Source organism: Protopterus annectens, chromosome 14.part0 (genome assembly GCF_019279795.1).
Source record: "Protopterus annectens isolate FY-2018-M chromosome 14.part0, PAN1.0, whole genome shotgun sequence".
Classification (NCBI taxonomy): Eukaryota; Metazoa; Chordata; order Ceratodontiformes; family Protopteridae; genus Protopterus; species Protopterus annectens.
In genome coordinates this window covers 779,984,226-780,007,250 of record NC_056748.1, presented here as the reverse complement: position 1 = coordinate 780,007,250, position 23,025 = coordinate 779,984,226, and the positions used below count along the sequence as shown (strand labels likewise).

Genomic DNA, 23,025 nt, shown 5'->3' with positions numbered 1-23,025 from the left:
CAACAGTTATCCCACTTCACAAAGGGGAAGCCAAAACTGAACCTGGGAACTATTGCCCTATTAGCCTGACGAGCCTGGTCTGTAAGGCCATGAACGTATCATCATGGAACTCATAAACAAAGACATTGGTAACCTCCAAACTCTGAACCCCACCCAGTTCAGGTTTGTGAAAGGCAGATCATGCCTCCTGAACCTGATAGACTTCTTTGAGGCAGTCATCAAAGCCGTAGACAAGGGTAAGGTAGTTCACACAACCTATCTTGACCTCGCCAAGGCTTTCAACACCATCCCCCATTCTGGAATTATAACTAAACTCATTAAACTAGGTACAAATCCCTACATCACAAGATGGGTTGCTAAATGGCTCACTGACAGAACTCACACTGTAAAAGTTGCAGACTCCAAATCTGACTTCAAACCAGTGACAAGTGGAGTACCACAGGGTTCAGTCTGGGGACCTCTCCTGTTTGGTATCTACTTCTCTAAAGTACAGGCTAACACAGAAGGCCTTTGGCTAATGAAGTTCACAGATGACTGCAAACTAAGGGCCATAGTCAAGTCCCCAAATGATGTGGACATCCTACAGAAGGGCCTCACTGAGACAGATGCCTGGTGTCAGAGCCATGGCCTCAAGCTCAATGACAAAAAGTGCATTGTCAACCCCACTGGTAAAAACTCTGTACCAATGGCATTGTCAACCCCACTGGTAAAAACTCTGTACCCATGATCTACCACATAGGTGGCAGTCTACTTAATGCGGAATGTGTGATAAGATACCTTGGGACCCAGGTGGACAGTAGTCCCTCCTTTGATAATAACATTGCCACAAGTAGTCAGGAAATCCTTCTATGTGGCACACCATCACAAAAGGGTTATTATCCTGGAAAAAAGAGGTCATTGTTCCCCTCTACTCAACATCGTTAGACCCATTTTAGAGTACAACGCCCCTTTTGGAGTGTACCTCACAATACATCTGCAGCAGCTGGAAAGGCCACAGATATACCTCACAAAGAGGATTGCTGGCCTCAGACAGATGCCCTACACTAACAGTGGCAAACTCCAGACTTACTCCGTAGCATAACACCTACTCCGAGGTAATCTCTGCCTAACATATAAAGCTATGTCAAACCCAGAGCTGTTGGACATGCCACACCTAAAGAAATTCCAATCCCTCCAAGCTACATGCTTTAGGGACATAAACCTTGTCACCACAATAAACAGGACATGCTGGAGGGATCGATTCCCATCCCAGAGACTTCCCATACTCTGGAACAATCTACCAATATATGTCAAGCAAAGTTCCTCATTAGCATTCAAGAAAAATCTTGATGAGTGGATGGGAAATAGGATATACACCCCAGGGATCACTTCTGTGTCTCTGCTCAACAGGGGCACAGGAAAATAACTTTCTTGGGCGGTTAAGCCAGGGAACCTTCTTGGCTAGGCTTACTTAGGCCCTTGGGCCGATAGCCTAGTATCTACCTATGAACCTATGATACCAATCCAGTCATCTAGTTTATGTTTAAATCATATTGAAACAATCTTTTCACTGAGGCAATGCAGATCGCTTAGCAAGGAGGTGAGGTGGGTAGGATGACAGTGTCCTTTCGTATTTCTTTATAAAATTGGAAGAAGGGGGTGGCGTGATCTGTCATTTTTTACAGGGTGGCTGAACTGGTGCTAGCTGGCGATGAAGTGGATATTGTTGAATAGCTGTACGTCTGGAGGGATGACTGGCTTACTATAAATATAAATAAGGCAGTGCATATATATTTTTTTTCCAAGCTGCATTTATACAGTCATAGATTTTTATTAGGCTAACAACCCAGGGGGCCTTTCTAAGCCTAGTTAAGTTTTCCCAAAAGAATAATGATATCCTGTAGGACACTGAGGGTCAGACATTTATAAGCTTACTCTATATATAAAGGGACATGGGTGTCAGGCCCAGTGTAAATTTCCTGTTCCCCACCCACTGGCCTAGGTTACAATTAAAACGGGTAATAAACAAACTTAGCTTCACATGGATGGGAAAACTGTTCCATAAGAATGGCAGTTTCTAAGAATCTTATCTCTGAGTAGAGTAATGTTCTTTAAGTATTTTTAAAATGGGAAACCTTTTAGCAGGAAGAAGGCAAATATTAATAAGTTAGACCTGTTGGGAGTAAGCTACTCATTGTTTCACTGACCTAGGGGGAGGAAATCCCAGACTCACCTTACGGCAGGAGGTTCTTTTCATTGAACAGTACTAGTACGGTAAGCACCACAGTTCTTTCAGTGCACTCACTCAAGTGTTTCTACCTGTGATCCGCAGTTGTGATTCTCCTCAGGTTGTTAATATTTCTGCGTGACCATCAGTACACAGATTTCAAGTGCAAGTGCTGCTTAGTGTGTATAAAGAAAAAGATTTCCATGGGCTCTAAGTTTAGTGATAGCCATGATATACCTTAAACAAACAAAATTATATTTTTCTCTGTTTTAAATCAGTTATTCATCTTATATTTATTGCATATAGCATTTTAATTTTCTTTCTCCAGAATTAGGAACAAAGCAAAACACAAGGGAAAAAGACCCCATGCTAGGGACTCTAAATATTGGTCCTTTTAACTTAAAACATTCACCAAAGAAGAGAATGTGAATTACCACACATTTTTTGAATAAGTCTGTAACTGTAATGATTATCATTATCCTGATGATTACCTGTATTTGAGGTCTGTAATCAGCCACCCATTCATAAAAAGGTCCAATTTTAGGAGGGACAGGACCAAAGCTTAGCTAGCAAATCTGATACCCTGTGTAGATCCCCAAACTATCGCCCTCAAACTTATGAACTGGTACAAACTATCGCCCTCAAACTTTAGTCCCTGAGCAAACAACAAAAAAAAGCAGAGACAAAAAGTCTTCTTTACTCTTACAACTGTAGCAAGCTACTTTCTAAACTGAACTGGTACAGTTACTAACACACACGTCCCACTTAAGTGCTTCAGCTGAGCCATAATTGTAGTGAAGCCATGCTGTCCTGATGGCTACATAAATCAGTGCATCAGTGCATCAGTGCATCAGTGCATCAGTGCATCAGTGCATCAGTGCAGGTACCCCCCCCCCCCCAAATTGCACCTATGGAGATCCCCCCCTTTCACTCCATTGTAGTTACCCCTTCACCTAAAATATTGTCCATTGCTAAATAGGAACATTTGTATGGGAGGTAAAGACATAAGTATAGGGATGACTAAACATTCTTAGCCTGTTTAATACATAAAACACTAGTTCGTAGAAAGCATTAACGGTGTAGATAATTTATGAGCTGTGAAATGAGGTTTTCAAAACAAGCAGTGTTTAATGTGTGAAAAGTATTGTTTCTGCAAAGCACATTACTGCAGCAAAACATAATGAAACAGATACATAGTGCACAAAATGCAATTCTTAAGATTTCAAAACGGAGTGAACAGAACTTGTGTGCTAGTCGTTAACGTTATTTGATCCTTTCCCAGGATCAAATAACGTTAAGGACTAGCACATACACTGCTGCTACTGTCAAGTCTGGGGTTAGGGTGTTCTCACAACCAGCACCCACTTACACCGTATTATCCTCTTAAACTTCAGACTTAAAGCAGCCTTTTCTCATACTACACAGGAAAACGAGTACATAGAGAATAAAATGCGATAAAAAAGGAAGGATCCCCATTCCTCAGAGGTATCCCCTCTGCAATATTACCATGCCGTACTCCCCCCTCCCCGATGTATTGCAGGTCCGTGTGTAGCGGGGCCCCACGTCGAACACCTGCCCCATGCACCGATTCCATACCCGGCTTGCCGAGCCTCCTGTAGCTATTACCCCCGCAGGTTGCTGAGGGATTTGAGCTGCTGCTGCCGCCATCTTTTCGCTCTCTTTCACGCTCACTCTTGTTCACTGTCAGACACACTCTCCGTTTACTAGCTACCGCTGCTTTTCAAGGATTTGCATGCCTATTCCAGCTGTACGATGTCAGGAAAAGAAGTGCCGCAAGAAGGAGGGAGGGAGCGAGGGCGACATCAGATCGCCAGCTGCGCCCCGGCTCTAGGAAACAAGAACGAGCACGCGAAGGTAAGGGGAGGCGCGCAAGACCGCTCCTTCAGAGTAATGCACCGTGTGAATATGTCACGTTTTTTATCGTGATGGTGGAAAGGCTTGTCTATTTTCGTTTTGTTAACGAAGTAAAAGGCATAGTCTTAAGTTCAGTGACCGCTTAGCGTATGCTTGATTAATGTATATAGTGACTTTATGCGGGGGATTCTTTTACTAACATAATTGTGAAAAATTCAGGCTATAAGAACTGGTTTGGCTCTAACTTTACTGTGTCGCCATATATTTGTTTATTTATCGACTTTTGTCAGAAACCCATTTTCAGTGGAGGCCGAGGAGAAAAGCTGGACAATGAGTAAAATTACAGCATCAGATTACAATAGATAGTTGTACAATTTTAGAGAGAAGTACTCTTAGGGTTGCCACCTTTGTAAATGACCAAAGTGGGACATTTTCGATACAAACATTAGATTTTACAGGCCGACACATACCCACGGTCAGTACAAAGGATAGAACTTAACTTTTTTGCCTAAATAAAAGCTTATTCTTGGTAGCATTTTAGTTGCTTATTCTGTTTCTTATAACACTTGGGTATTTTAGATACAGAATAACTGTTTTATGCAACTATTACGTAAAATATAGGAAATAATGTTGTCCTAAAATCTCAGGACATTTGCCATTTTTAATTTTTTTTTGTCCGGACAAAACTGCCCAAAGAGGGACTGTCCCTCGCAAAGTGGGACAGGTGGTAACCCTAAACTATATATAAAAAAAAGTCAACAATTATCACATCATAGCAAAGTTTTTTTACAAATACTGTAACACCTTCTATTTAAATAGATGTGAAGGTAAAGACATTTTGCAGAAAAAAAGAAAGAAATTGTATTTAATTCAATTTAAGTACCTTGCATTAAAACGGAGATGAACACTAGTACCCACTCTCTCTATATATATTTTTTGGGTCATTGCTGATTGCTTATAGCTTTGGATAGAGGGAGTAATAAGGAGAAGATTATGGGGGTCTGGTATTAAGGGAAGAAGGACATGTCTGACCCAGCTCTGTTAGAAATGCGACATCTAAAGAAATCCCAATCCCTCCCCACTGCACGCTCCTGAGATCTCAGTCTTATTACCACAAACAACAGAACAAGCTGGAGGGACAGGTTTATAACCCAGAGACTGCCCATGCTATGGAATAGGCTTCCTGTACATCTCAAGCGGAGCGCCTCACTGGCCCTTTTCAAGAGAAAAATTGATGAGTGGATGGGAAATAGAAAATTCTCCCCGAGGATCACTCCAGTGGCTCTGCTTGACAGAGGCACTGGGAACTAAGGTTTGGTGGCACAATGCCAGGGTAATCATATGGGCTAGGCTTGTAAAGACTCCAGGGCCATTAGCCTAGTATGCACCTATGAACCTGTGAACTGATTTGGAATGTACTGGCACAATTAAAATGAACCATATTTTGTTATTCCTTGATTAAAGTCAGTGGGAAATTGTATGCAGTGTACACTGAGCGACGCTCATTTTGGACTGCAAACTGCAAAAGTATTGTTAATGATACAAAGCACTTTAGAAAATGTCTTATCGGTTTCAGGGTTTGTATTTTTATAATACATATAGTGAAATGAAATGCAAAGGATATGGTGGTTTGACCCCCTATGCAACCATACTCCTGTTCTAACCCTAATCCTGCAACTGTCCCTAAATTTAGTTCTATAAATTACCCTACCAAAAATCCTTTCCTTAACACTGCACTACACAAGACAGTCACAGGCATGCACATACAGCACATACAAAATGCTAGAACTACCACCTTACGTAGCCATTAATGAATCCATAACCCCAAAACACTTGCACGTACACATCCCAGAACGTTCACAAACACAGCAGTATCCCTATCCCTAACCCGTAGTCTACCCTAACCAACAAAACTCCACTAACCTGCATTAACATCTCACACATCATAAGAACACTCAATGAGCTGATGCTCAACATTTCCAGACATACATTTGACAGAGTGTATTACACCCATATATGGGTTCACTTCACAATGCCGAATTTCTGAAATGTTGAATTTCATATGACCGAGACCATATGATCGAAGTTTCAGAATCTCGACATTGTGAACGGAGAACTGCATACAGAGCAGAATGGGAGATTTCCTTTTTTCCTCGCTGTAGTGCGATCTCAGAGTTGTGGCGGCCATGGTGGTGCAGTGGTTAGCATTGTCACCTCACAGCAAGAGGTTCTCTCAGTTCGATCCTCGGCTGGGGTGCCTTCTGTGTGGAGTCTGCATGTCCTCCCTGTGGTCGTGTGGGTTTCCTCCGGGTGCTCCGGTTTCCTCCCACATCCCAAAGACATGCTGTAGGTGGATTGGACACTCCAAATTGGCCCTAGGTGTGAGTATGTGCATGTGTGTGCCTTCAGTGGAAGGTTGGGCGCCGGGCTGGCAACTCAACACTGTAAAACTCCACTGCCAATCATGAGCAGACAGGTGATCCGCTGTGGCGACCCTTAACCGGGAAAAGCCGAAAGAAGAAGTAGAAGTGCGATCTCAGAGTTGGTATATTTAAGTAGTGGGGGTGTAGGGGGGTGCAGGGGGGATTGCCCCTCTGCAATAATGGTGAGAAAGGTTTTTTTTTTTGTGGATTTATTTACAATGTCGAGGTTTCGAAACTTCGATCATATGGTCTCAGCCATATGAAATTCAACATTTCAGTAATTCGGCATTGTGAAGTGAATCTATATATATATATATATATATATATATATATATACACATACATACATACATATACACACACATTTATGTAGTTACACCCACACACACATATATATAAACACGTGTGTGTGTGTGTGTGTGTGTATGTGCAGGTATTGTTGATGGATGTTGTGTTTACTACCAAAATGGCAAAAAACTATTCTTAAACTGCTGTGGCAAACATCAGGTGTATTAATTAATTAATTTATTGAGAAATGAGACGTGCTTTTAATTCACTTTTTCAGAGGTGCTAATCAATAAATTATAAACTGTGCTATTTGTTAAAATATGTCACAGACTCAGAAGGTAATTGCACAGAAATTTTATGGCTAGGTCTTCATATTCAACTTGCAAAGTATGCAAGATAAGAACAAGTGATCTTACTTATAGGCAGTGATGGAGTCTATGAATATTAAAAGCATCATGAAATGTGCTTCTAGGCAGCAATGTTCATAGCTCTGCATTCAAATACAGTAGTCCATAAATGGGATCTATGTAGGTGAACCTTCTGGCATGCTGTCTTGTTGGAGGATAGGCATCCATACTATGTAACTGCTCAGGGGAGCAGAGATCCAAATACATAAGTGTGGGCAGATGTCTTGCTCTGCAGACCTGTGCATTTCAATGGTGGGAATCTGTGGAAGATGAAGTGTCTCCACTTCACACAATGGAGATTTCTGATGCAGGTAAGTCATTGTGTGTGTGAGCAGGACTGCATGTGTGCATATGACATAGCCCTGGGACAGTGCGTGAATGAGTCTGAGTGCCTGTTCATGAGAGACTAATGAAAGTAAGTGTGTGTGTGTGTGTGTGTGTGTGTGTGTGTGTGTGTGTGCGCACATGTGTGAGCGCCTTTGCAGGGGGTGTCAGTGTCTGTTTGTGTTCTTCTTGCTACCTGCTCTACACAAAACAGATGATAGATCCTCAACTGAATAGTTGTTTCAGATGCACAGTGCAACAATAATTAGTCGTCCTAGGTAATGACAGGTTGGAAATGTTTTGGAAATGTGAATTTCTCTGCAGAGCTAATAGGCAAAACAGTCCAATTTAGTGCACAGGTTCAGGACAGTTTGTGCTGGTGCATCATCTGTGAATACAGATGTATGTGTTTTACTGCAAAAAATCAAATACAATTTTTTATAAGTAGACTGCAGCATGGGTGCTGATGGGTGTGTGCACATCTGTGAGTACCTACATAAATTTGTATATATACAGATATAGAGAGAGAAAGAGAGGGCATACTTTTCTCCTTGCTAACATCCAAGGCAGTCTGTACAACGTGAAGAATTCTTCTACTTAACTGTTTTAAGTGATAATGCAGCATCCCTGTATTTAATTTATCTAACACAGATGGACTGTACCTGATACATAGCAAGCTGTGTTTCTGTTGATAAGAGAATGGCTGCCTATTCTGTGACTCGTAGCCAAATAGTGATTGATTTTATTTTTGGCAAGGGGGGGGATGGGCAACTAGAGTGGAGGATCTGCATATTTTAATGTAGTGTGACGTACGTAAGTGTTTTGAGTGGAATGTTGTGCAATCTTTAGAAAGCTATACTCAGGTTTGTGTATTAATACATTCCGATTATTCTTACTGGAATCTGAAATGAGAGGGATGGCAGTATGGCATGGCTTAACCTGATTCAATATTTTATCAGCCATTTGTTCAAGATGCTCTTTAAAGGATAGTAGCGGGTCAAAGGATAAACTAAAAGCACAAGGTGCTTTTAGGTATGCACTTTTTGTGGATGAATAGCTGATGAAATGCATATCTTAATATTACCTGCAGGTTTCAACATTTTATTAGATGTAATGAGCATATAAACATTATTTTGGTGTTTATTTTGTAACCAATTTGTAACCAATTTGGAGAACATGTTGAAATCATTTTGCAACTGTATTTCTGTACAGCAGTGTGTGCCCAGTTGATGGATATTTAAGGATGAGAATATAGCTGAGGTTGGAAGTGCTTTAATAGTATAATTTATAAAGGCCCGGCAAGCCAGCATATAAAAATCTACTGCCAATCATTAGCGGACCGGAGTTCCGCTGTGGCGACCCCTAACCGGGAAAAGCCGAAAGAAACAAACAAACAAAACTGTAGAACTCTTAGAATCGGAGAAAACAAAGATTACATACTTTGTATGCTGCTGTGGGGGCATGTCTTGATCGTCTTTCTTTGTGCTTAGTTACATACATGTCATGTTGAGGCACTGACACTTGTTGGTCCTCTATATTGACATTTGTGCGAATGGACCTTTGGAACTGGCTAACATGATGTGGCACAAGGGTTTGTACCATGATGTACAGAGACTCATTGCAGAGTAGCACCAACACCAATAGCCAGTCTATGCGACTTAATCAAGGAGATAAAATACTAAAGCCAAAAACAGTGTCCATTAGGAACACATTTAATATGCATTACAGTGCTACCATATGATCTGCACCTTTTGTTTGTGTGTGTATGATATGTCTGTGTATACTGCAGTACCATGGCATAAGCTGCTCATTTTATAGAAATGTAATATGGCTCCTGGGTGCATAAATTGAAAATTCATAGCTACACTCATGGAGAGGATCACTGAGACTGCAAAGCTGAACTCCCTAGGGTCACATAGGCTTGCATCTGTCCGCAGTGTCCTGGGTATAACTGGATAAGGATATACTTAGTGTGGAACCGTAGCAAGTTCTGACACCTGCACTGAGGAGAGGAAAAAAATGTCTTGCCAAAGTTCAAGTCCAAAAAAATAAATGAATTTGAAACTATAGAAATCTGTTTATGTAACAAATAGCTTACTACAGTTAAATTATCAGACACTTAATGATTCATCACTTGATTGTGACCACATATATAGTATGACCATTCATTTATGAAGTTGGTTCTACAGTTAACCACCATTGATACCTGAATTCATACACCCTTGACTTCTGTTCTCTTTGCTCTGATTTAGTTATGTCTCTGATTACTGTCGCTAATTTCTCCAGCCTCTAGGATCATAAATGTTGCAAGGATTATCAGGATCTTTCATTATCTAAATGTAGGTATGACTTTTTTTCTTGGCCATATGGTAGTGAAATACTTTAGGCAGTAAGGGAATTTGCAGTGAGATACAGTTCATCACATCATCTGTGTCTCTAAGGAAGGTAATCTACTTATATTGATCAGTATTCTCTCCCCAATAATTATGCCTACATTTTGAGATAAAATGATTACAGTAAATTGTTTTTAACTGGTATAATTCTACTGAATCCAGTATATGCCCGTGTGGAACCAGGTGGTCAGTAAATCCTCCTGCTTTGGCAGGAACAATCTGCATCTTTTGGCTTATGACTTTTGCATACTGACTAAAACCTTTGGTTCTTGTACAGTGTAATTTTTAGGCTATATTCAGCTCGTGAATTTACCCATATGCCAAACTCCAATTTGAATAATATTAGCTTGCTGTGCTCAGTGCAAGAACCTTAATCAGAAAAAATGTTAGAGCTTCATGCATACATCAGCCTTGAAAGCATCTATATTAGACCCCTGAATGTGTCATCTGTTAACACCTTTAATCAAGTGGCTTCTGCTCTTTCCAGATAGAAGGCACTAGCTCAGTGGATCCCAAAACTTTTCCAGGCCAGGTGCTTGCAAGTACCAAGCACCACATTGTTCAGCTTCCCCAAAATCTAGTTATAGTGTTTTGTTACACTTAACCCACTGGAAACTACAATACACTAGTTAAGTGCTGAAGTGCACCTTTCCCGATCCATTCTTATTTGGGCTTTTTGTTTAAAGTAGAAGACTTTGGGATGTACATTCAATAAAAAGTTTGCAACCAAATTTAGTGTTTCCTTCTGCAATGCTGCTGCTTCTTCTTTCGGCTTTTCCCAGTTAGGGGTCGCCACAGCGGATCACCTGTCCGCTCATGATTGGCAGTGGAGTTTTACAGTCTCAAGTTGCCAGCCCGGCGCCCAACCTTCCACAGAAGCAGGGATATTCCACAGATGCTAATCACATTTCTTTACCTGTTCATTAAAGTCTGTGGAGACAGTTCTCATTTTTCCTGAGTAGTTGTCACTGAGGTTAAACATCACCTTTAAGCTTCAGTGGCATCAGCTTGAGAAAAAAACAGATTTTACAAGGATTATTTACTAAGGAAGAGGAGACTAATATGTTCACCAATCGTGAAAATGCTAATTGGCACTTTATGCACCACATAAAATGGTGCAAAAAGGTAAGTAACCCAATGTAACAGTACATGTTAAACTCAGTCTGTCCACAGTCTATGTACCTGAAACTTTTAGAATAACCTGATATGTCCTTCTCCAAATGGGTGGGCCAACAGCAAATCCTGATACTATATGCCTATCCACTAGCACTACCGGCAAAGTTATGGAATGCTGGATCTCTGAACTAATTAAAATGCATGACCTCAAACAATGTTGATTTGATAAGAGCAGGGGAGGCCTACTCAACGTTGTTGATTTCTTTTGACCAAGTTATAGAAGGTTTGCATACTGGCTAGACTCTCCATACTCTGTACCTTGATCTTGTTAAAAAGCCTTTAGCAGTGTTCCACATGTAGGCACGATAAGCAAACTATCTAGTCTCAGCATTAACTGTTATTGTCAGCTGGATAGTGAATTGGCTTATGGACTGAACTGATGTAGTCCAAGTGGTAGGATATCACCCGGATGTGTATAGAAATTTGTGCACATCTATTTTGCATTCTGAGCAGATTTTGACTAATAGAGCTTCATACGTTAGGACAGGTCACGCATTTTCTAGTTGTTCCATTATTGTTTATCACACAAGATTGATGCCTACCTCTCAAATTCTTAGCGGAATAAATCTGGACAGATCCTAAAATAATGTAGGGAAAAGGTCCCAAAATAGGATCACATTTTAAATATTGCTCTTATAAACTTAACAAAGTTGCTAGAATAACATGATCTGAGAATGCATTTTCTGAAGGATATGAAATATGAAACTCAAAGGTATGTCATCATTTAGTGACATCAATTCTCAGTTATTTGTCAGAAAACCACACATTTCATGAGGAACAGACCAAAAGTATGAGACAAAAATGTGGACATTCTGCAAAAATCTTAATAGTTGAGAGGTATAAATTGGTGAGATGAAATCTTGTTTTAAGACATCAAATCAACATAAAAGGTATAGTAGTGCAGGTAACAAATGCCAACTGAAGAAAAAATTAGTATTAATATTAATATGCTTCCAACAAGACTAAAACTCAGATTTTCAGACTCTGACAGAGATCCCCATTTCTATGTATAGAAAATATATATATTGTCACATATTAAGTGACCTGAGTCATTGTTCTAAACATCTAAAATACAAACCTCCTTACTTGCTACCTAGTAAAATGTTGTATAGTAATGTTTTTGCCTAAATCAGTTTCACCAGCCACCTCAATTCTGCTCATTTTAAAAACACTCACAAGTATAACAACTATGTCACAATTTTTTTTCTAAGTCATAGCAGATGACCAGAAAAAAATCCACATCTGTAATGTGTAAAGTAAATAAGGGGTCAATTTTTTTTTATTTTTTCTTCTGCAAACTACTTAACCAGTATTATCCTCAAGGAACACTTTATGCTAGGACTTGGACAAATATGAAGAACACTCAAATACCATTAGGCAACTAATATTTCGATAGGAGTAACTTGGAACACTTTGAATAAGCATGGGTATGGGCTCGAATAAAAGCTATTGCATACGTCATGTTGTAGCTCTTGAATGGTATGAGTTTGCTTTTTGTAATCATAGGGCTCTGAGAAGTAATGAACATTAATAATCCGTGAAACGTGGCAAATTATAAAACCACAAGACATCATCAATCATCTGTGCGGGGAGTGTTTCATCCCTCCCTTTGTGAATAAGTCATGTTGAATCCCCTTTACCCCAATTCTCTTTTATGAACTTACTGGAACCCAAGCTGAGATCTAGCATGGTCCCTATTTAGTTGCTGGAAGATGATGCACTATTTATACATATCTACAAAGCAATGGAGAGGAAAAACAGCAGGATGATAGGAGTCCATCATAATTTAACTAAAGTGATATTTGCTGGCATTTGTTACTGTTTTATTATTTCACCAATGCTGTTACTTGGACTGTAAGTCTGTTGTGTTGAGGGTCATGATTTTGGTCTTCAGTCCTTATTTCAGCCGTGAGTATCCTTAAGTTTAACAAAGGTGAATCATCATTATTGGAATCATGGGATGTTCAAGGCTACTGAGTAATGTGATTGTTTCACCTTGCCAATTCCAACCCTAGACTGTACATTCCTTCTTGAGGTGGGCTATGCCAGTTGTGCGGAGGATGAATATGTGAATACCCATCCAGTTATCCAAGTCCTTCTGAACATAGACTACAGCATTCAAAATTCAGCAGTACACCTCAGTGCTTATGGTGTAATTTTCATGGGTACTCTGCATTTGTTTGGTTACCTTTTATGTGTACACTGTCTTCTGATATTAGGGCATCTGCCCTATAAGGAAGAAATGAATTGTTGTCTTATGAAGTGTGAGTTCAGATCTTTTTGTTCCTTGGCTGAGTAGATGCTGGAGTTAAAACCCTGAGGAAAGGTGAGTAGAAGACACTTGTGTATTTTAAGAGGAAAGCACTAAATATTTAATAGACTTGAAAGGATCACTGCTGGAAATGGCAAGGAACCTCAGCTGGCAAGAAAGACATTTAATCTAGGTGCAGTTCCAGGAGAAGTGGTAACTGGAAAGTAACTGATGTGACACCTGAATGCTAATGATGTCAGTATCTTTGAGTAAAGCACCCTAACCCCTGTTGGTACTCAGTAGCCCACTGCCAGTCAATAAGAAAACAAGTATATGAGACTTTGTGCTTAATTATTGTGATAATAAAATTATTAACACATTCTGCACATGTAATAGCCATGGAATAATTGGCTGCCATTTTCCTGTAAACAAATGTCACTACAGACATACTTTGAAAATAAAGCTGCAAGCTGGCTGACTGAAAACAAAGGTTCTAAATTTTTGATAAAGCACAAAGTGGAAAATAAATGAACTACTGCTATATTATAGGTCATTAAAGTTCATGTATATTTGTTATCAGAAAAAGAGATTGAATTAAATGTGTACTGAAGTGTATTTAAGGGAGACTGCAGTTGTAGTTTTAAACTGAAACACTTTGCTACAGCATCAGTCAACATGATAGTTTCATTGATATTTATTTGCACAGACAGTAATACAAAATAATAAACTGATAATGTTAATTCTTGCAGAACCATAAGAATTTACAACTGCCATTTCAGGATGATCTGTGCCTTTATCATCACTGGTATATGTTGAAATCTATATCTCTGCTTGTGTAAATCCCACTCTGTTGAATCAATGTGCTTATGTGCAAGCCAACACAAAAATGGGATACAATAAAACCTGATGTCATACAAGGTCGACTGACACCATTTTGGATTAAGGCTATGAGCTGTTAGGTTCAGTAGCATAGCTAGGGTGGGGTGAAGTGGGCGGCTGCCCCAAGTGCTGAGTGTTGGGGGACACAACTGGCAATTGCTACAGTTTTAAAAAAAAAACAAGAACAGCAATTTTTTAAATAAATGAACATTTTGCTTTAGCACTGTGTATGTTTGTGGAATAAACTGTAGTTGTTACAGTTTCAAAGGCAAGAATGTTTTTTTTCTCATGAATTCTGGGTCAGCAGTGGACGAGTTTTCATACTATATAACTCCATTCAAGCCACATAGATGGCTATCCTGACTGGAGTCTGAAAAGGGTCCACATGGGTCAGGTAGCTACTCACATTATTACATATAAAAAGGGTTCGTTCTTGATCCATTTCATTCATTGTTTTCATTAGTGATAGAAAATTATCTCATCTCATATAATCACATGTAGAAGTGGCAATAGTCTAGAAAAAAAACTGTCTTAACATTAGCTTTCATAGAAACAGAGTAACGCTATACCGCACATCCAAAAGGTGCATTATCCAAGAAGTGATAAGTATAACATAGGCAATGACAGCTACTGAAAATGTTGCCTCAGTATGAATTCTTGAGTGCCTGCTTAGACCTAGACACCTCAACAGTCTTCAATAAAAACTTTAAGAGGTTGATTGATAGAACAGAAACTCTGCTAGTGATATACTATAAACTTTTTATTTTCTAACCAAAGATGGAAGTCTTGCTATCAGCAAGGTTGCAAGCATTCCTTCACTGAAATGTGCATAATCTATAATTTCTATGACATAAATATCTAACATACAGGCACTTCAGACTGCACCTAATGAAAATTTGTTGATGTATTTATTTGACAATCATTTTCCAGTGGGCTTGTTGTTGTGGTGCATGAAAGCATTTTGCTGTTATCAGTGCTTCACCAGTCCACAATTTCACATGCTTTGTGTCGGAATCACCCTTTGGACATGGAGTCTAGTAGAAAGGCCTGTACTACTGGAAGGAGTTAGCTATACTCAGGAATGGAAGACAGAGACATGACAGATGCTGCTGCTGCTGTGCCATTATTATTGACATGGGGAGTCAACAGGTCCAGTTATATCTTTTTTTCAAATATCCTACTCACCAAAGCCTAAGACATGGCAACCTCTCTGAATAAAATATGGTTGAATCATGTACAAGCATATAACTGCAACCCTCTAGCGCTCAGTTTTTTTAAATCACTTACAATACATAAATCCATATCTGACAAGATACATGTCATTCAAAAGTTAACTAATCTGTTAAAGTTGGACATTCCTTTTAAACTATTTAAACCTATCATCTAGAACCCAAACTTACTGAACAATCAAATGCTAAATCTCGCTAGCTCCAGTTAAATCATAATATTCATTGACATTTGGTATTCTGTAGCTCTCAGTAGGTGCACAGTGAATATGACAAAGAAGCTGTCTCCCCTGCCTATTTGTCAATATGCCTCTTCTGTTGCTTTGTCCACCCTGGTACCAGTTGCTCCTTACTAACATGGCTCCAGTCTCCACTACAGTCTCTGTTAAAGCAAACCCCCATATCAACCCCTTAACTATTACTCCAATGGATGCTATCAAGCACTGTCATCCCTGTGCCAGCTTCTCCAGTGTCCAGGCTTTTAAATAAGCCTCAGGTTACTGGGTCATGCTCTGGATGTTAGTCTCTATGCCACAAAGCTGGCACAGAATCTGTCAATTTACTTGCAATTTACCCAGCAAAGAATATTATTATTTTTCTATGGGCAAGACTCACTTAATGTTAGTCAGTCTTATAATAATATTTTACACAGCCATACTAGATTAATTTATTGATTGATTGATTGCATTTATTGACAGAGAAAATCTGACAGGGCACAGAATCCCATTTTCAGAGGAGGCCTGTGGTGAAAAGCTCAAAATGATACATATTAGATAAAGATTTATACATACTGTAGAAAAAAACAGCATTTTACAAATGTATACATACTCTTGTAAATTAAGACATGTAAAAGTTTATATATGGTATAGAAAGGTCATTCAATGTTATTTTGAAAAGTCTGCATAGTAATAGAGTTGTTGCATATAGTACGGTTAGGCACAAATGCAGATTATTGTTTTGTGAAAAGGAAGATGATGAGCATAATTCAAAATACAGGGCATACATTTCATTGCGCCAAAAGCATTGAGTACTTCAGTAAGTAGTTTCATAACAAAGTCATAGAATTGCTGGAAAGCAGCACTGCTTTATGTTGTCTTTAAAGATAAACAGCACCCAAAGTAGTAGACTAAAAAGTCATTGAAGAATGAGGACTAGAAGTGATTGAAAGTGTGAAGGAGGAGGAAGAGATGAGATAGAGAATTGCTCTGCTCAGCACAGTGCACATTTCAATAAGGAACACTCCATCACTAAGACAAAACACTTGTCTACCTCACAGTCTCTTCTTACTATGCATTCTTTGTTGGTGGTACTAAAGTATAGAAATCAAATGCTGTTTCAACATGGAAGACAACCCCATTGATTATATTTACCTCCTCAAAGAAACTCAATGTAATGGCTTTTCTGGGATCACCAAAGCTGTATTTTTATGACTTTTTCTTCAGACTGACATGGTATAAGGAAACAAAACTGTGGGTACAATGAACAGTCATTAATACAGTTTATTTACATCAATTTTTTCAGGCAGTAAATCTCAGTATTTTGTAATCCTGCGTCTTGTTTAGCTTTATAGGTTCATAGGTAGATATATAGTCCAGGAGACCATTGAGAAGCTTAGCTTAGTTTTCTCAATTAGCAAGTCACAATACCTCTCAACCTCTTAGAGCAATACATTTGAGGAAATCCATAAATAACAGGGGGACAATATTTAAATATTCCTTTTACAAGCATAGACTTTTGATAGAGTAACAGCTTTTGCATTAGTATGCATTTTCTAAAGGGTATGAAGTCTGAAACGCAAATGCCTGACATTATTTTTTACTTCAATTCTCAATGCTTTGCCATTGATTTTTCAGAAAACCAAAATGTTATGAGAAACAGACCAAAAATATGAGGCAAAAATCTGGATATTCTGTGAAAATCTGTACACTTGACAGGTATGCAGTGCACTGTCGAGTTAAATCATTTGCTTAGTGTAGGCAAAGGAAGGCTGAGAGAATCATGCTCTGCACTATAAGAAGCATCTTGTTGCCTTAATCCTCTGCACTGCCTACCACACTAGCAGTTTTAGTTTTTTGTAATCAGAAGTGGCCATGGGTGAAAAAAGACACATGGGCTTTGTGATGTAGTTCTACTACCTCTACAATAAAGTAAAATAAAAAGCAATGAGACATGGATGAGGGCCTTCCTTCTCTCTCCCCCATGTCTGTTCTACTAATATAGATTCTCAAGTTTAAACTATTGTATGTTGGATATTGTCCTCCGTTAGTCAGAATACTTAAAAGCTGTTATAATGTTTATTTTTGTTGAGCAGGTTATTCCATGATGTTTCTGGCTACTTTTTTTTTTGGGGGGGGGGGGCTAGATAATATTATAGCTGGGAATAATGTGGCCAAGTTCTTCCACTGCTCCTTTTTTTTAACACCATTATTGAATTATGACTTGTGACATATGCACGTTTACATTTATATAAAAGTAGTCAAACTGCATTAAGTTAAAATTAACAAACATGCTTTACATATATTGCTATATATCATATAATCTAAGCAACATTACGTACATTATTCAATTCCTCCCCCCCTTTTAAAACAAGAAGCATCTTGGTAAACGTAATGAGATCTTTATCATGCATCTAAGCTACCAGTAAGTCATGCAGATGGGACCTTATGTGCTTTCTCTGAAGGCCATCACTTTAGGAGTGCAGACCCCTCCCCAATATTGCCTGCCTCTAAACAATCTAGATACCTGCTGTAGTGATAGAACCCACATTTGTATGATCTTCTGGGCATCAGAAGCAGGTGGGCAATATGCTGACACTGCATAAATTGTTTCAGTCATACTCTGCTGACCTTTTCAGTATATCTTTTCCACACTGCTCCATGGAAAGTTATTTTAAATACTTCATTTTCTATCACCCCAGACCCCAAATCTTTCTTCCAGTGTTCATGAGAGCACAGTAATCAACCATGGTACTTACAGATACAAATTAGTTTTCACTAGTGAAGGAAAAGGCAGCCTAATCTGGCTTACAGTATTTTGTGAGAAAGCTATCCATTTAAAGCAATTTTACAGTTACTATAAATTGGCACATGAATTAGTGTAGCCTGAAGATGAAATCAGATGTTACTCATTCATTACCTAAACTGCACCTCTAATGCTTGCACCTGCAGACTAATCAGTATCCTAGTTTTGTGCATCAGATTATCCTTTGTATGGTCCTAGTCATTTTCCCGCACAGATGACCACTTATGAATGTTGAGTTTTTAAGAAGGTCATGGCTAAAAAAAAAAAAGAGTCCTTGAAGTTTTGTATATTTACTTAACTGAAAATACTATTAGCAAATTAATTCATAAAAGAGGAGTTCCTTGTGAATACCATTTATTAATATATATACAAAGATTGTGGGAGTGGGTAATAGCCAGGCGTTACGGGTGGGGTTTTGTGAAGCGTGTTGCGGGATAAATACCGATGGAGTAAATTATAAAACTCATGACATTATTTAAGAAGCATGACATTATTTAGAAAAAGAATTACTTCTTAAATTTATTTAAAAAAAAAATCTGTCTTTTTTTGTCCCTTGGCAGATTATAATGCCTGTTTACTGCAGTATATTCTTACATTCGAAACTATCTAGCAAAGCGGAAGCAAGCAAGCAAAACAGCAGAATTTTGAAAGATCTCTGTTGGTAAATTTTGTTTAATCACGATGCACAATTAAAATAGTTTAAAGACACAGACATCGCGTTTGCTTTTACATCTCCGTTGCTTATTTTAAACCATTTATTTAAAAAATAAAAACATTTAAAAACTTAGACCCAAAAACAAAACAGCTAAATTTTTTAGCTATTGCTTTTCTAACATGTAAATGTTAGAAAAATGAATAATTAATTTACCAAATAAATAAGAGTGTTTGCTTTAATTTTTAAAGCTAATCTAAACCCTAAACTTTTGCTATAGTTAACAAGTGTTTAAAAAAGAGTTATACTATAAAAAAAAAAGTCGGTCCGGGACCTTTTTTCCATTAACTTCGAATCGAACGACGAACGCGCTTGCAAATCAGCAGCGTGCGTTTTTTGGGGTCATGGTATAATAGTGTGTAATCCACATTGCATTAATCTTTTTTCAATGTAAACTTTATTTTTGGTGCCAGAATAAAGGTTTAGTTTTCAGCAAAAAGGTAACAGCCGTGTTTGTGATTCAAGAAAATGATGCTAATCTTCTAAGCTGCAGAAAAAAACGATGCAATACATGTAGTACTTTTATCCCTGCAAAATAAGACAGCAAACACAGCAATTTAAATACACATCAAAAAGTCATGTAATACAAGACATTTGGTTAATTGATGCTCCACAGAAGCAGCATATACTTAAAAACAACAAGATAAACAAATACATAAAAAATGAGTATAAAAGGATTGTTCTGAAAAACTAAAAACAAATCATTAACTTATTTACAATTTAGCTACCCTTAACCTCAAAACAAAATACTTGTTCAGTCCTGTATGCTTATTTAATGCACTGCTGTCATTACCTTTTCTAATACTATAAACGTTCATATATTCTGTTTCTCGAACTCTGATCAGTCTTACCAGTGTAATAGATGTCACATGATGTACAGGTTGCCAAGTAAACCCCTACTCTAGTTTCACGAGTGGCTCTAGTCTTGTTTAATCAGAACCTATCCTTTTCTAAAATTCTTCCACAGTTGTTTGCGTTAATAAAACAACAACTATTACAATGACCCCGTCTTATTGGACCAAAAAGCATGTTGCCATTCTCACCTATAATATTATAATTTATCTATTTTAAGCTTTTCAGATGTTTATACCCTTCTGCAAGGTTTTCAGTCTGGGAAAGCAAAAGAGAAAAGGTGAGTAAGTTGACAAATTACATGATAAGAGTTGAAGAAGTATGGAAAGCAACAGGTCATTAATAGAGAAAGTGGGGCAGGGGCCTGATCAGGACCTAGCAGAATCTCTAGCAGAGCTCTTCAGCAGGTCACTTGTAGAAGTGGTGGTCCTGCTGCCTAAAAGCAGCATTGTTTGTGCCCATCTTCAAAGATGATGCAGGGACCAGCTTAGAGAACTATGAACCAATTAGCCTGACTTAAGTGGAAGGTCAGATCAGTGAGGGAGCCCTGAAGTCAGAGCTTATGAGATTATTGAAGCAGAATGAGCTACTTAACACATTCAGCATGGATGTAAAACCAGTATATTGTTTCGGACTGAGGTGATCCAGTTCTGTGGCTGTATAACTAGGGACTATGACAAGAGTAACTGGTATGCATTCATTTGTTTGAAAGAAGGTTGTATGATTCACCAAAGTGTGAAAGTACAACCTCCAGATGTCTGAAATGCCGAATGACAATGGTTCGACTTCCAATGAGTGAATGAACATTGACATTAGTTCATTGGAAGTTGGTATTTCAGGTGCAGATTGCATTATAGCGGGGATCGGGAAATGAACCCTTTCCCTCACTGTAGTGCAATCTCAGAGTTTGTATATTAAAGTAAGGGGGCGCAGGGGGGGCTTGCCCCCCCTGCATAATGATTTTTGGAGATGTTTCAATTTTGAAAATGGTTGAATCTGGTTTTCCAGATTACCATTTTCAAAATCTTGTTCTGTTTGATATATTGTTTTTTGGCATTTCAAGTCGCACAATAGTGCGAATGCAGAACTGCCTGTCAAACAAATGAATGTATACCAGGTAACCATGTAGATGTGATTCATCTCAACTTCAGTAAAATCCTTTGAACTTACATCTTACTGGAATGTTCTTGCAAAACCAAAAGGGGAAAGACAGTGTAACAAACTGTGTACGTTAACAGAAAAGAGGTAGGTAGGATAACTTTCAAAGGAGAAAGGGAATAAGTGATGTACTATAAGAAGTGGTCTGAGTTCTAGCCTTGTGTATTGTGCTAATTTCTGACCTCATACAGGATATGGAAACAGTACTTCACTGTAATACAGCAAATTTGCTCACAATCAAAAATAATTAATTAGACCAGTTAGAAAGTTATTTAAGCACATTTAACATTCTGCATCCTATCCATCCCTCCCTTCTCCACCCCCTTTCTTTACTAGTCCCTTGTCTTCTTGATTGCCCATGTGGAATCCTTGTCTACAATCCATTCTCTTAATTTAGTTGATTGAATCCACAACTGTCACCATATGGAGTACTTTTGTTGATCCATTGAGGGACTGAACCCTATAATATGCTGCATGTAACCCCTTCTACCACTCTGTCATTTTTGTTCATGATGACCTTTCATATCTCCTTGATGTCATTTTGTACATCTGCATCATACTGTCCCTGTCTCCTTAGCTCCATGATTTACGATATCCAGCTGTTTTCCCCCACTGGACATTCTCTCCCTGTCTTTCATACTACATAACATTTAATGGCCTCCATCTGGCTCTTACCAGCAGTCTGAATTCTCTTTCCTTGTATGGACATCAGAATTTCTCAAAGTCCTGAAAATGTGGCCTGATCAAGGTTCTTAAAGTGAGACCATCATTAGATAATCACTTATCAAAGGTTCATAAAGTAAGAGCATTGTCGGTTAATTATTCGCTTCTCAAAGTATTAAGGTATGACCTAAGGTTTAATACAGTGAAATCACTATTAACTAACAAATGAATTAGTCAGTCAATTAAATAGTGTTTTACCTAAGGTAAAATAGTGATCACAATGGACTGATTTTAGCATTGCCTGGGTGCAATGCACAATTTTTACAATTACAGTAGAGTATAAACAAAACAAACAGTAAGAGTCTAGAGATTGCAGTCAAAAACTACAAACATGGGTAAGATAACCTTATAATTGTATGTTGTTATGGGAATCATAGTACAAGATATCTGTAGTAGTACACAAATATCGTCATAATCATCTGGTAGCTGCTTTTTAAGTACTGTATTTTCATCTGATAAGAGGGGATCATAAATTATCTCAAACTGGTGGTCAGGGGAGGAGTGAAATAATGTGTAAATGTCTGAGGGAAGAAAGAAAGGTCTGACTCATTTTCCTCACTGTTGAACATTCTCAAAGTTGATATATTTCAAATAGCAGGGGTTTGGGGGGCAGGGAGCGTTAATGTGGACAGTGGATTGGGTGACATTCATTTAAATTTTTGTGTTATATCAATACTCAAGCTAACAAGTCAGCTATTCAGTATAGGTAATGTAGTACAAAGGATTCAATGGGAGTCCAACAGGATGAGTAGAGGTTTGGATGGACTGATGATTGATGCATGAGGAGACGTTAGATTGTCTGGGATTTTTTTCATCAGAGCCTAGGAGTAAAGTGAGGAATATTACTGAGCACAGAAGGCCATGAGTGGAACACATGAAATGACAGAGATGAGATGGAATGGCTGGGGGGGGGTGAGGGCACAACCTGCAGATGGGAGTGAAAGTTTTAATATGGACATGAAGAATAATTTCATCATAGAGAAGGTAGTAAACACGTATAGTGAACTTCCAAATTGAGTAGTAAAGAACGCCTTTTCAAAGGGTTTAGGGCATCTAGAATATAAGAAATAGCAGGGCTGCAGCAATCAAGCTAGCATATCAGTGCAGCCTT

General features: G+C 38.5%; 1 protein-coding gene across 1 annotated transcript in view; it reads left to right on the top strand.

The window, feature by feature from the left end:
- Nucleotides 1–23,025, top strand: part of RGR (retinal G protein coupled receptor) — a 272,329-nt gene that overhangs the window by 11,126 nt on the left and 238,178 nt on the right. The gene's annotated exons all lie outside the window — the stretch shown is intronic.